The sequence below is a fragment of the Amborella trichopoda genome, chromosome 4 (genome assembly GCF_054954075.1).
Source record: "Amborella trichopoda isolate Santa Cruz 75 chromosome 4, AtrichopodaSantaCruz75HAP2 v2.0, whole genome shotgun sequence".
Taxonomy (NCBI): domain Eukaryota; kingdom Viridiplantae; phylum Streptophyta; class Magnoliopsida; order Amborellales; family Amborellaceae; genus Amborella; species Amborella trichopoda.
In genome coordinates this window covers 16,144,917-16,159,194 of record NC_142339.1, presented here as the reverse complement: position 1 = coordinate 16,159,194, position 14,278 = coordinate 16,144,917, and positions in this window count along the sequence as shown.

Sequence of the window (14,278 nt, the reverse complement as noted above, 5' to 3'; positions counted from 1 at the left end):
ATATCATATTGCTTAAATTCTCAAATTCCCACCCAACCTATTGAGAAAGTGGGAGAATCAATATGATAATGACAACCCATCCTTGAAAGGGTGGGAAACGAAAAAGTGAGAAATTAGTTTCACGAATTCCTCGATATATATATATATATATATATATATATATATATATATATATATATATATATATATATATATATATATATGGGTAAAGATGGGATTAGCCCACTAGCTCATATGAATATATGAACCCAACGTTTCAGATTGATTCTGGATCGATCTGGCGATCACAGATGTCCGGTAAAAAGATGGGATTAGGCCACTAGCTCATATGAACAAATGAACCCAACGGCTTAGATTGAATCTGGGCTGATTTAACGATCACGAATGTCTAGTAGTACTTGAATGTTTTTTTTTTTCTACAGTTCCAAATCACTTGAAATTTTAGGTGTGTATTTTTCTCATCAAGGCGCACCTAATAAAAATATAAAAAAAATTATTCGCGAAAGAAAAAAGACCAAAATCCCCCCTGAAACTTTCGAGGGTATTTTGGTTAATTTATTTTTAAAATTTCTAAGTGATTTGGATTTGTAGAAAAAAAACTAAAATTCAAACACTACTGGACATCCGTGATCGTCAGATCGGCCTAAAATCAATCTGGAACGTTGAGCTCATATGTTCATATGAGCTAGTGGGCTAACTACCAGACATTCGTGATCGTCAGATCAGCCTAGAATCAATCTGGAACGTTGGGCTCATATGAGCTAGTGGGCTAATCCTATCGTTTCTTATATATATATATATATATATATATATATATATATATATATATATATATATATATATGGAAAAGTCTTCCCAACGCCTATAGGCGAAAAAGAATAGTGATTTCGCCTACCCTCATCATCGTACAAATTTCATCGCGCGGTCACGATTGTCCAGTAGTATTTTATTTTTCATTTTGCTTCTACAAATCGGAATGCCTTAAAATTTGAAGGGCATGTACATCTTACTGAGGCGCATCTAATAAAAATATAAAAAAAATTATCCGTAATGAATTGACCAAAATACCCCTAAAACTTTTCTGAAGCATTTTGGTTAATTTGTTTCATGTAAAATATTTTTTTTATATTTTTCAAAGATTCCCCAATTTTTTATGAATACACGCTCCAAATTTTAGGTCATTCTAATGTCTAAAAAAAAAAAAAATGAAAAATGAAACACTACCAGAAAATCGTGACCACACGATGAACTTTGGATGGTGATGGGGGTAGGCGAAATCAATGTTCATTTTCACCTATAGGCGTTGCGTAGTGTTTTCATATATATATATATATATATATATATAGGAAAATCTTCTTGTTAGCCCAATGGCTAACTAGAAGATATGAACCCAACGGCCTAGATTGAATCTGGGCCTATTTGACGATCACAGATTCCTGATAGTGTTTGAATTTTAATAGTTTTTTGTTTAAAAATCCAAATCACTTGAATTTTTAGGAGTGTGTTCATAAAAAATAGGTAAATCTTTTACATGAAACAAATTGATCAAAATACCCCCAAAATTTTTGAGGGTATTTTGGTCAATTTTATTATGAATTATTATTTTTATATTTTTTATTAAGTGTAAATTGATGAGAAGAACGCATGCCTAAAATTTTAAGTGATTTGGATTTGTAGAAAAAAAAATTAAAATTAAAATACGAAATGAAGTCGTGACCGTCAGATCGGCCCAAATTCAATCTCGACGGTCGGGCTCATATCTTTCTGTTAGCCCTTAGGCTAACAGTAGTATATTCCATATATATATATATATATATATATATATATATATATATATATATATATATATATATATATATATATATATATATATATATATATATTTGAAATTTTAGGCTCATGTTTTTCAAAAATAGGATAATCTAATAAAAATATGAAAAAAATAATTTACAAAAAATAAATTGACCCAAATACCCTTGAAAAGTTTCAAGGGTATTTTGGTCAATTTAATTTTATGAATGCTTTTTTAAAGTATTTTTATTAGGTGCGCCTTGATGAGAAGAATGAACGTCTAAAATTTCAAGTTATTTGGATTCGTAGAAAAAACATTAAATATGAAAAGACCTCATTCCAACCATCCCTCACCAATCGTCCTTGTCGTGGCCCGATCTTGAAACAAAACATTGGTAGGAGAAAAAATCACACTGCAATTAAGATTTTGTGTAATTTTGCTAACAGAAAGGAGGCTTGACGAGAAATCAAGTAAGTGCAGAATATCAGTACTAGCGTGATTATTTTTCAACTTCCTTTAACAGACACTATGGACCCATTAACAATAGTAACATGAGTATTTTTTTGAGAAGTTTGATATTGAGTTAAAACTTGTTTAGATCCTGTCATATGGTCAGTGGCACCAGAATCAATAATCCAGGAAGATAAAGAATGAGAAAGTAAAGAAGAGTTATCTAGTTCACTACCAAAACTTTAGGAATTAGATGCAACAGAAGCCTTACCAAAATTGTAAAGGAGTTGAGCCAATTTCTCAAGGTGTTGAGTTTTGTTCTTAGCTTGATTGACCATCTTCTTTTTTTCTTGGAATTATCTTTTCTTTTTTGGATGCAATTTCCAACAATTTTTTGTTGAGTGTCTTTCTTTTTTGCATTCAGTATAGTAAGGTTGATTTCCATTCCGCCCTTTGCTACGGGAAGAAGTATTCTTAGATGGTAAGGCTTTTCTAAGCCTTTCAATATTTTCAAATTTCAAGGTAGAGTGATTAGATCCATCAGTTTTATTTTTAGCATCATCTGACATTGCAGCACGTCGTGTCTCTTCTCTAGAAGAATGAAACAAATAGTACTAAAATCTGGCATGGTAGGTGTTAAGAGTACTTGATTGCTAACACTTTCATACTCAGAACCCAAAGCTGAAAGCAAGGAAAAGGTCATTTCTTGGTCCTTACAAGTTTCAAGAGTGTTCATATCAGTTGTAGCAGGCAGTTAATAATCAAGTTCATCATACAAGCCACTCATAGTCCCAATTAATTCTCCAACAAATTGTTCCCCATTTTTTAAATGCATGATATCTTGTTTAATTTGATATATCTTGGCAGCATTATTTAAGTTGCCATATAATTCTCTGACTTTATTCCAAATGGCATTAGCAGTAGAAAGAAACTAAAGCCCTTTGCTAATTTTCTTACCATAGAATTCAACAACCAAGACCTTACAAGGTCATTGTTTGTTTGCCATTCCTCATAACTAGAGTCGTTTGTGTTTAGAGCCTTCTTTTTTGACCCAGTTAGGTAAGGCAACTTTCGTTTTCCACTAATAAACATTTATGTAGAATTGGATCAAAAAAGATAATTGCTCACACCCATTAAAAGTTCTGAAGTAATTTTCAGATTTGGGTTGGATTCATTTGAGTTTGAATTTTTAGCCATGAAGAAAATAAATGTAGCCCAAAGAAAATTAGTGACCTTGGCAAAGGCACACAAGTAGGATTAGAAAAAAAAATTGTAGCTTAAGAATTGACCAGCAACGCTGAAAAACCTAAAAGAATAGAATAATGTAGCTATGTGACTCCAAAAAATACAGCAACATTGTCACTCTCACAGTCAATATGCAAGACCACCTACAAGGCAAAGGGTAGCTTTTTGCTGGTCGTGAAAGACATAAAACGAGAGATGGAAAGAGCCTAAGTTAATATCCAAAGTACTCGGGTAACTCTTTGCTTACTCTGAGGTATCCAGTGAGCAAGGCAATGGTCTGAAAACTCAAGATCTGAGAATTACCCGTCTAACAAGCTTCAAGAGTTTCACAGTCAAAATGAAGTTGATATGTTTGCCAAGAAATATTCGGCGATTTCAAATTTTACCGGAGAAAATGGGTGATAAATAGAACATGCAGTGCCAATGCCAAAAAACAAAGAGAAAAAGAGGGACAAAGCCCCACTACCGGAAAAAGAGAGAAAGAGATGTGTTGCCCACTACAAACTAGGATAAGCAGCAAGGAAAAGGTCTGGCCAAAAAATTCCAGCAAGGTTTGAATCCAGCAGTGTGCAAACGTAGATCAAAGGTGGGTCACGACCCCACTTGAAAAATCTCAGAAATAGATCATAAAAACAAAACTTCTCTCTAAACAAAACTTTATGATATGCAGTAGTAAAGATGGCCGAAAAAATTTTATGCTCTAATACCATGTTGAAAAAAGAAGAAAGGAATTACGTGGTTCGACGTTGTTGCTTACATCCACGAGAAGGGAGATTGCTTATTATTCTATCATAACTCATTGTTTCCCTTATATTATATATATTACAACTTCAAAGCAGAGAGAAGAATAAAAATAGAAGATGATAGAGGTGATAGAGAGGAATCACAGATTTTGAGGCAACCGTTATATACAACTAGTCAATACGGTTATAGCCTCATTACCAACTATTCCAACAAGTTTTTAATCCCACATTGAAGAATATATGTAGAAAGATTGACATTTATATGAGAACATTTTCATGCCTTATATTCATAGAACAAAAGGGAGAGTGTGGATATATGTGGAGAGTGTATGAGTGCATAAGGGCATTTTATAGTGTACTTTGCATTGGTGCATGAGGCGCCCCTCACTTGAGTATATGTATGGGTCGGGCTTGTGGTTCATTACATTTTTACTAAGCACAACCCAAATTTGACCATGGTAGGTAATCGTGATGAAGTGACCCAAATTTGACCGCGGTAGGCAATCGTTATGAAATGACTTTTGGGTGCACCACGGTAAAAATTTGTTTAAACGTAGTAGCGTGATGGTTTGACCATGGTCGCTAACAGTGATGAATTGAGTTTTGGGCGCGGTAAGCCGCAACTCACTTGTTAAAATTATGAACAATTGCAACGAGAAGCATGGTCTCATTTCCATTCCCTACGTGGTTTTCCATCACGAAGAAAGTTCTGATATATGGGCAGAGAGTCAAATATGTACAGGACAATACTTATCAGAAGCTACATGATTCTCGGTCTACTATTCTACTCTATTAAGGATCGTACCCTCAGTAATGCTAGAGGCCCTCATATCTTTTCTCACTACTTTCAATCATATCTTTTGGACCTGCCCCTTACCCTTTTTGATCCTCCAATTGAATTAACTCACACTTTCTTACAGTTGTTGTACTGGGTATATGCTACACATGGTCAGCCTACCTAAATCTATGAAAGAAAGACCTACGTGATCTTTTATCGGGGAATACATTTTTTTTCTTCACCCCTTTCTTTTGGCACAAGTTGGCACAAGATAATTTACAGGTGGTCTTTATTAAAATAAGATAAATTTCAAAATAAAATCAACATGACAATAAAACTAAGATCCTAACAACTTGATGTCATTGAAACAACTATGCACTATGCTTGAGAATAAAAGATAAGATTGCAAGAAAGATGAGGAAGAGTGCCGAAGATTACCTCAACCGGGCTTATTACACCCAATACCGAGTCACCACCATCCGATGGCACAGGATCAATGATCAATCTTCAATCTCAAAGGGCAAAGCAAGTTTAGGCCAAACCACACCAATAGAATATGAACCCCTTTGATCTCAAACTCAAACCCTAGGTGAATTCTCTTAGCAACCTAGTTTGAGAGAGATGAATTATCTTTTTGCTAAACCCTAAAACCCCTAACCATAAATCTATAGTTGAGAGATAAGAGAGAGAAGAACTCCATAACCTAAACCTTTAGGTTCTTTCACAATGTGGGAGAGAGAGATCAACAATGAGAGAGTGGTGCGTGCCCCCTTTGGCTTTCATGAGAGAGAGAAGTTTTTCTTAAGAGAGAGAGAAATTCTAAGTGGGGCGTACCCCTTTGTAGGATATGAGAGAGAAAGATGAGAATTAGGTACAAGATATAAGGTGTAGAGATTTTTGGGTAGAGACAATCCCTTTTTATAGGCTTTGAATAATATTAGGTTTTCTAGGGTTTTCTTTGGCTTGCCTATTTTTGTGAGATTGAATATGAACCATTGATCTTGGGTGACTTGTGAGGTGAGAGATTTGAGCCATCCATTACATAGATGGGCTATCAACATTATGGAAGATGCATGAACCATTATCCTCTTTCCTAAATCATTTTCCCATCAATAGAAATTAAATAAATTAAATCTAATCAAAATATTGTGCATACCATAAAATAATACAAGTTTACTCAATCTTTCCACAAAATCTTCCAAAGATATATCAAATCAATATCTTCCAACCATATAGCCACGTGCCATATCACCAAAATATAGGAAAGAGAATAAGGGTGGGGCATGCCACCTAAGAGAGGCACTCATGGGCCCCACCTTCTAGAAATATGGTGAGCTCATATACACAATGGGCCCCCATGATATTTTTATATATTTAAAATTAATAAAAAGATTTTAGAATATTATTTGAATATTTAAACCATTGTAAAATCAATATATTTAATTTTATAAATCTAAAAATTATAAACAAAATATCCAGGGATTCATAAAAAGTCAAATAATAATCCTAAAATAATTTTCATCATAAAACAAACACAATTAAATTAATTTGATGGGAAAAAGGATCTATATGGTTTAGAAATCAACAATCATGGGGCACTCCACCTTCAACTATGTACTACAGACCACACTTGCTTTATCAAACCGATCCAGTGTTTCCCATGACCCACAGTCCAAGCAAGGACTCATTAACGGGTCACCAAAGTCCGCCCGATGAACCAAAGGGTCGCAATCCTAATTTGTGGATTTTAGGTTCTCCCCTAGAGATGAGTTAAGGTCATTTAGACCTGACTTGACCACAACTCCAATGGTGCATAGGGGTATCTCTCACACATGCATACATTTCATCCTAAAAGGTGGATTTCTGACTTTTCCAAACGATCTATCGATATGCATGCCGTGTGATGGCATATGGATGAGGCTTTGGCCCCCATCTCTGTAGGTTACCATCACACACAAGGGTCACACAGTCTCTCGGCTCACTCGTCCGGGCATTTTCTTGGACCTCATCAAGGACTAACCCATTAGAACCTTTCTCGGTTTGTTCTTTATGCCAAGGTAACATGGGTTTTTTTCAACTGATTGGCCTAGATCATTAAGGACAGTCCGATATAAGCAAACATCGTTTGCTTAATATGATCCACGAGGGACCACACTCCTACTGAGTTCCTGTTCCACTATATCATTTCATTTTACAAGCACTCAAAAGGTCTTTAAAGGCCACATAAACCCAACGGTCAATTCTGTCTCATTTTACGGCCTATTGGTGTCACACCTAAAATTTTTCAAATGTATTCATTTCAAATTCTATCCCTTCTTGTCTAGCAATTCATCTATCTCAACATCCTCATCTCCACTATACTCATTATATGGATATATTATCTTCTGACCTCCTAACATTCCACCGTATAGAGCAAAACTAGTCTCACAGTTGTCATATAGAACTTGCCTTTCAGCTTAATTGGTATGCGGTGATCACATAGAATTTGGGTTGCACATATGCATTTCGCCCACCCGGCTCTAATTCCACGCGCGACATCTTCTACAATATCTATCATAATAATATATAATAAAAATGGGCAGTGGCTTTATTCAAATTTTTAAAAATTTGAATATTTAGATTCTATTTTTCCAAATAGACCCTAATTTATAAGATAATATCAATTTAATGAGTTAAATTGAATTTGGCTGACTTAACTCCCAACATCTTTCGAGTCAACATGCTATTTCCTTTTCCTTTTGTATAAATAATGTTCACCCTTTCTTCATTTGTTTATCAACCTAAAATGGCAACAGGCAAGTTTCATTTAGGTCCTCAAAAAATATTAAGAAATCACGGTAAAAGATAGCCAAAATACGCTACTTTGTTCTCCAACTGGGGTTAAGGTATTTTGGTCAGTTTTTATTTCATACCATTTTTTATTATTTTTGTACTCCTGGGTTAGAAGCACATGTCACCTAAGTTTTAGGTCACATAGATTTATAGAAAGATATTAAAAATCAAAATGCCCATATAAACTAGTCATTAGATCTTTCAAGATTGAGTATGAGTTGCGGGGCTAATACTATTTCCGATATATATATATATATATATATATATATATATAAAAATAAAGGAACTTATGTCAATTGTTAATTGCCTATGGATTTACAAAAGTAATAGTAGTCTACGCTGGCATTCAAGTTTCAAGCATTTTATAAGATTTGATGGCAAAGTGTTTAAACCCAAATGCTACCCTATTATTGATATATTTTGTAAGTAGTCACTGGTACCTTTTTCTGCCAGTGAACACACTGATTAGTTACTAGACTCCACTATAATGCTAATAAGCAGTGTTTGAAATTTTTTTAATCTGAATCAGAAAGTAACGATCTAGATCATGTATCGTTGGTAATGGTCTAATTTCTGGATTGAATCATTGAGTTGCTCAATATATGTTTTTTTACATATGAAATTACTCATTAAGTTTAAATCTTTGTTTTTCTATTTGAAATATCTTATGTCATCCAAGAAATATATAAAGAGTCTTTATCGTTTATTATTTTCTACTTTTCTGGATCACCAATTAATCCAATCCAGGTGTCTGAATCGCAATTAATAGGGGGACAATCTACAATGTTGATAAATGAAAGAAGGACTCGTGTGATTTAGCTGGAATATATAATAATAATTTTTTTTCCAATTCTTTTTCTTTATTTCACGGCCTAGATCAGTCACGAGTAGTCCTTTTACAATAAAATAACTTCAAATAAAATAAAAAAAAAGAATACAATAAGATCTCAAGAACTTGAAACCAGTTAAAGCTCACTTTTCATTAATAAAGAAAAGACAACTTATATTTGGGAGTGAAGAAAGCAATAAAACAAATTAGTAAAAAACAAAAGAGGGTGTCAAAGATTACCTCAACCGGATTTCTTACATCCCACACCGAGACACCACCTTCCAATAGTGCGGGATTTAATGGTCAACCTTCATTCTCAACTGGTAAAGCAAGTTTGAATAAGCCATACTAATAGAACATAAACCACTTGGATTACAAACTCAACAACTAGGTGAACCCCTTTAGATAACCTAGTTTGAGAGATGACAACTCTCAATAGCTTAAATCCCTTTAGTTCTTTCACACTGCAGGAGAGAGAGATCTCAAAGATGAGAGAGTAGGGTGTGCTCCTTTGGCTAGAGAGAGAGAGAGAGAGAGAGTTTCTAACATGGGAGAGAGAGATTTTACTTATAGTGGGGCGTGCCCCCTGTGGGAATTATGAGAGAGATGGAAAGTTGTGAGGTATAGAGATTTGGGTAGGGTACAACCCCTTTTTATAGTGCTTCAACAAAATAAAGGTTTTTAGGGTGTTTTTTGACTTGTCACTCATGTGAGATTGAATATGCACCATTGAACTTGGTGACTGGCGGGGAGAGATATGAGCCGTCCATTCCATAGATGTGCCATCGACATCCTATGGAAGGTGCTAGAACCATTACCTCCCACTTTCTAAACTATTTTCCTATCAATTAATTCAAATAAGAAATTATTATATGATAATATTATCTTTTCTTATTTTATGCATAAGTCTCTCATACATACCTAAATTTCATTAAGGCTTAAACTTTCTTAAAACAACACATTCTTATCTCTCAAGTTTAGAGCTTGATCTTGCAAAATGAAATTATCCTAGGTGGGGCGTGCCACCCATTGTGGCACAAAATGGGCCTCACCTAATTTGCTATGGTGGGTCCAAAAGACCTATTGGGCTTCCCATTTAATTATTTTATTATTTTTATTTAAAAACCCTAATTCATTATTTGAATATTTAAATCTTTATAAAATCAATATCTTTGTTTTTATAAATCCAAATTTGATAAACAAAATATTCAGAGATCCATAAAAATTCAAATAACAATTTTAAAAATCATATATTATTAAAATAGATAAAATTAAATATTTTGATGAGAAAAAGATCCATATGGTATATTAAATATGCAGTGGGGCACTTCATTTCCAACTGAAAATTGCAAACCATACTAAACCGACCCAATGTTGCCCATGAACCACAGTCCATGTAGGGGATCATTAGCAGGTTACCAAAGTCTAACCAATGGGCAAGGGGTCGTAGTCCTAGTATGTGGATTTCAGGTTCCCCTTAGAGACAAAACCTAGGTCATCATGACCTGATGCAATCCATTACTCAATAGTGCACACAAGGTATCTCTCGCACATGCACACGCTTCCTCCTGCAAGGTGGTTCGCTTTCTCAAAAATGGCTATCAATGTGCATGCCGTTTGATGATACAAATGTTGAGGCTTTGGCCTTGTCTCTGAAGGCTTCCATCACGAGCAAGAGTCACACAGTCCATCGGCTCACTCTTTTAGACATACTCTGACCTCATCAAGGGATAACTCATCTAACCCTTATCGGTTTGTTTCTCTATGCCCAGGTAATATGGGTTTTCCCCAACCAGACTGATATAGTACGTTAAGCACAATCCAGTATCAACCAATATCGTTTGCTTAATATGGTCCACGTAAGACTATACTCCCACTGAATTCATGTTCTACTATATAATTTCATTTACAAGTACTCAAAAGGCCTTTAATGGCCACACTCACCCAACAATAATAACAATATCCATTTAATCAAATATATTTCACCCATCCATTCCTTCCACATCAATTAAAACTCTTCACAACATTATCAACAAATATTTACATGTAAATTTTACTTTATATAGTAGTAATACTTAAATTTGTTAGGGTATTCCTATCTACGAAGTATTTATTTAATGTACTCAACATTTTTGGACACTTGAGACCATTACCCTACATTGTAGTAAGTTTTTTCTCCTAGGGGTATCTTAGGTAATAAATGAAGGGTAAAATAAAATTCCTTGATAGAAAGAAAAATAATTATTAATTATAGTAGATAATGACATCATCCACATGAAGTATGATATCGCTCACATGAAAAATTAATTATTTTTTAATCACTACTAGAATGTCATTATTTTTTATATAAATATCTATTCGACGTGAAATAACCTCTTAACACCCTTTTTTTTGTTTTTTCTTTTCCTAAATTGGTATTTTTTTTTCTTTTAAATTCCCAGAGTCGAAATCCTTCGTATTTGTTACTCCATTGTCTCTCTCTCAATAACCTTCCCCCTTTTTCTCTCTATTCCCCCCCTTTCTCTCTCTACCCCATGAAAGACAGAGACCTAAGGGTCCATGGGCCACTCATGGATCCCAGGGTGTATATGTGACCATAAGTTTAGTTAGAAGAGTTTTTATGTTTTTCCCATGTGTATTACCAAGAAATAGTAATGAGTGTTCAATAAATATTTAATACATTAAAGAATACTCTTTGGAGCACACTAACAATAGGAGTACACTAACAAAACCTATATTTAAGTATAAATATTATTTTTTATGGTAGTATTAATATCCATCAATGCATCTGTTAGGTTGAATTGTGGTGGCATCTACAAGGATGGTCACTGTCATATGTCAACAATGCCTGCGCTGAAGAGGAGCCATAATCCTCATTTTTTTTCTTTATTAATATTTTCCCCATAAAAAATTTACCAAGCCCATCCCTAAGAGTTGTTTAATTCAGGAAACTTTCAAACACAGTAATATATATTACAAAGCAAATTATGTAAAAAAAAAAAAAAACGTATATTACAAAGCAAATTATCATGAATCGAAAACAATAGTATGAAAGGTTTAACAAAAGGTCCTAACTCCTAAGCACTCACAACTTCACAAAACTATAATCACAAAACGCGTGATAATCATGTACCCACCAAAACATGATGCAATCAGCAAAACCGATTTGTGCGAAAGGAGAGTACCAAACACCATACAAAATTGGCATATGGTGGACAATGGAATAAGTTAATGAGGGACCATTTGGATCGGGAGGAGAGGATTTCCAGGCTGGATTTTCTTATAGAATCAAGAATTAGCACGGTGTCATCTAATTTACGTTATCCCACATCTCTCCTATATATTTAAAGGGAGTAACTAATATAAGCTCAGGAGCTGATGCAACAGTATATGCTCAGGTTAGATTTGGAACGTTTTAACCGTCATTATTCTATTTTGTATTTGAAGCTGCCAATTATTTTTAATATTTTTATTATGCATATGTATTTTTTAAGAGTAATTATTTTTTAAGAGTAATCATTCTAAATTTCAAGTGATTTGAATTTATAAAAAAATAAAATTTAAAAATAGAATATGGTTGTGGCTGTCCAATGGGTCAAAATTAAATCTAGGCTATTAGACTTATATTATTAAATCAACCCTTAATCTGACACGTTCTTTTTTCATATTTAAATCATCAACAACATAAACATGACTCAGAGCAACTCTCATGTTTCTTTCATTTCTTGTCTTTTAAATTTTGTTGGATCGTCGATTCGGCTTATTCAAAATGCCCAACTTGGTAGATCCAGGCTAGTCCAATTGGTTGACTAGCCGATCCAATTTTCAAAACGATGCTGTTTTGAAACATCAAGGGAAAGTACCTACTGTAGTGCACACGGAAGCAATAAACCCAATGGGTCAATATTTGGCAAATAAAGTATGATAAAACATGAAACACATACAACAAGAACGCAAAGATTTATGTGGTTCACACCAAAAGGGCTACATCTACGGGCACGGCATGGTAAAATCCACTATTCTAATGAAAGTTACATGAAAGATTTTGAAACAAACATCGACAAAAGACCCCAAGTCTAGCAAACCCCTTTAAACCACTCTCCATTAATTCTCTTTACTTCCGACAATATCGACAACACCAGATATAGACACACGAGCAACGATAAACTGATTTTTTCTCTAATTAAAAGGGGAACCACCCAAAATCTTAATGGGAACTGCTTCTCTACACGAAACAAACCTCTCAATCGTCGGGAGTCCAAAGAGGCACATCACAGTGTTTCTGTCCAAAGGAAGCTCTCTTCTCTAAGAGGAAATCACATCTTATGTACATGAGACTCTACCTCCCTCTCTCTCTAGATGAACCACCATTCCCATATGGTGACCCAAATTGAGCGAACAAATTCTCTGCACTTTCATCCCATCCATATAATTAGGAATCCACATAAAATAAGAAACTTCATATTGATATAATATATATCTAAAAAGACCAACAGATATATCCATAAAAAATCTTAATCTTATTGGATTTCTATTTCATTTAGGAACCTTATCATTATCAATATCAATCCCACTAATTATGGGAATATCTCAATTCTACATAATATGGATCAATCTTAATCGATCCCACAAAATATGAGATTTTCTTATATGTGTGATTTTGGATAGCACCAAATCCAACACATTAGTATAACATACTACTCGAGAACACGTTAGTATAACACACCTATCATTTAATTAATAGAAGAAGAGGTGCGCCACTGTTCTCCTACACAAAATGATGGAGAATGGCCACTCTATACAAGTTATCTTTTATTAAAAGGATTGTATATTATAAGATTATTTATTTTTGATAGAACGATATCACAATTATTCCTAAATATCAAATTAGATAGCCAGAAGGGTGTCACGAAGTTTTAAAAATTTGTCTTTTGAAAAAAGTTTGTAACGTAGACGGGAAAAAAGTATTTTTCTAAACAAGGCAAAAAGCCAGCGATTCCTAATCTACATCGCTGATTTGGATGGGAAACAGCGACAAAGAAACTGGTTTCCAAATGATATGGGTCCGGACATGTTCCACTCTAAAACCACCTTCTTATATATATTTTTTTCTTAAACTTATTTAATATTTTTTTTTAGCTCTCCTTGCATCTCTTACTGAAAAGGCCAATTTAATTTTTATTTTAATTTATTAATGGTTAATACCTTTCCATATCACTGATTGAGACCAGTTGGGATCGCTGATCCAACAATTGGATAGCGATCTACAGGGTGAATAGGACATCTCGACTATTCCGATTTTGATAAACAGGTCTTCTACATGCAGGACCAAATACACAATCGTTCCCTTAAGCCCACGTCTTGACACACAGGTCTTCTGCATGCGGGACCAAATACACAGTCGTTCCCTTAAGCCCACGTCATATGGCCTTATAGAAGAAAAGATTCGGGCGTGCAATTTCCTGGAATTTTCTCTCTCTCTATCGGCCGCGTGAATTGATTGCATTGCGACAGGTTCGTGGAAAAAAGAACAAATAGGAAACCCGACACATGCCCTTGTCCCACTGAACGGTCTAAAAGTAAATGTACAAAAGTCTCCAGAAACGCAT